Source organism: Anneissia japonica, unplaced genomic scaffold (genome assembly GCF_011630105.1).
Source record: "Anneissia japonica isolate Jap-2015-1 unplaced genomic scaffold, ASM1163010v1 scaffold2994_len2133135_cov197, whole genome shotgun sequence".
Lineage (NCBI taxonomy): Eukaryota > Metazoa > Echinodermata > Crinoidea > Comatulida > Comatulidae > Anneissia > Anneissia japonica.
Window position 1 is genome coordinate 628,788 of NW_022728550.1, and position 3,919 is coordinate 632,706.

The following is a 3,919-nucleotide window of genomic DNA, read 5'->3' on the forward strand; positions in this document are numbered from 1 at the left end:
AATTGGGAAATATTGATGCGGAAATTTAAAAAAATGTTTCTTTTTCTTGGCCGCATCATTTTTTCAACAGCATAAAAAACAATGTAATTTTGTGATTGGAAATACGTTTTCTTTAAAAAACAATAAAATTTAAACCTGTTTTTATACAATATTTACAATATTCTTCCCTCCCTCATCTAATAAAAGAAGCAATTGTTCTGATTAAAAAAAAAATAGTGATCTAATAATTTTTTCTATGTGCCCTAAATTGGCTATAGTGGGACACAGTGATAAACTATAAATATCTTGTTTAATATTTTCAAAAAAAATCCTATTCTTTTTCATTGTGTCCAATAGTTGCCAAATTGGCTATAGTGGGACACATTGATGAAGTATAACTTGTCTTCTTTAATATTTTCTAAGTTAAACCTTTTCTTTTTCATTGTGTTCAATAGCTGCTAAGAGCACATAGAAAAAATTATTAGATTATCACTCTTTAAAAAAAAAAACGATGAGGGAGGGCGGTTTTTGTTTTTGTTTTTTTTAAATCATAACAATTCGTTATTGCGCTTTTGTATTTATTGATGAGGGAAGGACTATTTATATTTGGCTAGTAATAGGCCTAGTAAATATTGTATAAAAACTGGTTTAATTTTATAGTGTTTTTTTTTAAAGAAATGCATCTGAATTCATAAAATAGCATTGTGTTATGCTGTTAAAATAATTGATGCGGCCCAAAAAAAAATGTTTGTTTTTATTCCCACATCAATATTTCAAGAATTTTTCCCGTGGGGAGGGGGTGATAATCTAACAATTTATTCAGTGCCCTAAATTGGCTATAGTGGGACAGAGTGATAAACTATAAATATCTTTTAATATTTTCCAAGATAATCCTATTCTTTCTTATTGTGTCCAATGGTTGCCAAATTGGTTATAGTGGAACACAGTGATAAAGTACAACTGTCCTCTTTAATATTTTCTAAGTTAATCATTTTCTTTTTCATTGTGTTCAGTGACTGCTAAGAGCACATAGAAAAAATTATTAGATTGGCACTCTTTGAAAAAAAACTATAAACTATAAATATCTTGTTTAATATTTTCCAAGATAATCCTATTCTTTTTCATTGTGTCCAGTGGTTGCCAAATTGGCTATAGTGGGACACAGTGATACCACAAATACAAATGTGCGTGACGATATTTTATTGCTTTAGAAATGTGATTTAAAAATGTATATTGAATCACGCACTGAGTATTATATTTTCACGACAGGTTGGGCAAAATACATATAGGCCCCCTAATTGATTCTCCTGACGCAAATCCAGGTATTGTCTATCGTCACGAAAATAACATTTACCATTCAATAGAACAGTCATCGACCTACTTGCAGTGAATTGAATCTAAAATGTATTGATGATGTTATGATGATCTGAAGTGTTTAAAACGTACCGTACACAATAATAGTTTAACCAACATTAATACCACAAACACAAATGTGCGTGACGATATTTTATTGCTTTAGAAATGTGATTTCAAAAAAGTAGTGCATCGATACATAAGGGCTTGTTTTGTTGTTTTTTTACTTTCAGCGTTTGGGAAATAGGTAATAGGTAAATTGTAATGAATATAATCAATGATATATAGCATCTTTAAAACCTATTATTATTGAAGGGTCCTTTTAAAGTTTAAATAGGATATTTTTTAAAGTTATATTTTTAGAGCATTATACCTATTGAACGAGCCCCCAATAGCCCCGGGCCCCAGTGCTGTGCACTGTTCATACATACGCCACTCGACCTAAGTATTATTAATGGTTACATAACGTGGAAGACCATAATGTATTGGAACTATACCTCTCTCTCTCTGGTAGGGCCTACAGAAATCATGTTTAAAAGTGTAATGTATAGGATAGTGTGGATTTAAACATTTTCCTAATGGTAATGTTCAAAATAAGTGTCAAGGAAAGTAAGTATGATTGTTGGAAAAAATGGTCAATATTTTATTTTGAATTCTCACCCTGACCTTCGCCTGGACACAGTGGGCGAAGGTCTGGATCCGCGTCTAGTTAGCATGAATTTTGTAAGCCAGGACCCATAGTATTTTGTTACGTTCACAGAGTGGCCCCCTGGATCCGCCACTGTAATGTGCTAATAGTTAATATAGCTTTTAACGATGCGAAGCGAAGACGAAGTCCCCCAATTTGGTGATTAAATCGGCAATGCCCTGAGAAAACGTCAAGCAACAAATTGAAATGCTTAAAAAAGAAAGTGCATGTTTTACTAGAGTGCACGAGAAGCACACACACAAGACAAGCGACCATTATTTTTTGTTCACGGTAAACAAAGGGGGGTGGCTAGCCACCCTATTCACCACCACCACCCCCCCCCCAGATCCGCCACTGATTGGGGTTTTGTATTAAAAAAAAAGCAAACTTTATTTGTAATTGAATTATATAATTTTGTAATTGTATTTGTAGATTTACGATTTAGGCCTATATTTGTAAATGGGAGCAACTTTAATTGTGTAATTAATTATTTTTAAGTATGTAGGTGTGTCAGAAGGTGCACAAATGAATGGTGTAGTAGTCTGAGACAGGGCGGTTTTGCCACTATTTAAAAAATATCAATGCATATTAATGTTATGTGCTACTCATTTATCTATTCTGGAACTGTTGTGTGCCCCTCCCCCTTTGAAAAATTTTGGATCCACCCCTGCGACAAGTATCAATAGTACAGTAACAATGCCATCATACCAATTTTCTTCTAAAGTTCAAAACCCACTGTTTTTTTTAAACTTGTGGAAAGGATAACATTGACTAAGTTAGTATAATTAAAGATATATCATTATTTTTATGAATGTGGGTATGTTCGTTTGTTTATTTATTTATTTACTCTAAAATAGAGATGGCAGGCTATAAAGGAAATTCCTATTCCCAATAAGATTCACTTACCATATACATTCAGAACAAATGGAACTTTATTATTTGTTAACCTAAAAATCCATTAAATACGACTTGCTATACATAAGGCTATGGGCGTCTTCCCCGTCCTCCCCGGAACCGACTGGGGCTCTCCCCTGCCTCCCAGGCAAAGCTCGAGCAAATTGTTTGCTCAAAAATAGAAATAATAGAAATTTTAAAGTAATTCGTATATAACTCGTACAGGTTGTTGTTCGCACAAGTGGATCTTCTTCCGCTCGAACTAGCATCCGCTCGAAAAAAAAATCCGCTCGAATTCGCTCGAATTGGCCTTCGCTCGAAGTGGCATCCGCTCGAATGGACTGGTTCCCATGCTGGGACATGAAAGGTTGTTGTTTGTTGTTATTTCGCAATTCGCGACGTCATCAACGAGCACAATACATTCAATCTCGTAACATGATTGGTCAATTTTTTTCTAATTTGCATAATGAATTTTTCCAAAATTTTTGTCTATTTAAAAAAGAGTGTGTAATTTATGGAGATGGTAACAATCATAAATCGATTATAAATTTAATTATAAATTTTTAGACAAAAAATAAACCCTCTTGGCCCACGGCCCATTTTTTTTTGACACCATGACCATGCGTAATATTAACCTGCAGTGTATATATACGAAGAATTTTTTTCTAGTAGGATTAGAGTTGACTAACTGGTACTTGGTGTGGTACTAGGTTTATCGCATTTATGGCTTAGGGGCCGCGGTTTACCTCCCTCCGTTTAGTCATGCTGGATCAGGAGTAGTAAACTCGGCGTTCGTGGGTTCGATTCCCACACGGGGCAAGTTTTTTTTAAATTTTTTTTTAAGGTCGTGGGTTCGATTCTCACACGAGCCAGTTTTTAAATTTTTTTTTTATGGCAGTTTAGTTGATGGTGGATAATGATAGCAAATCTGGAGGTTGTGTGTTCGATTCCCACACGAGCCAGTTTTTTTTTTTTTTTTTTTTTTTTTTTTTTTTTTTTTTTTTA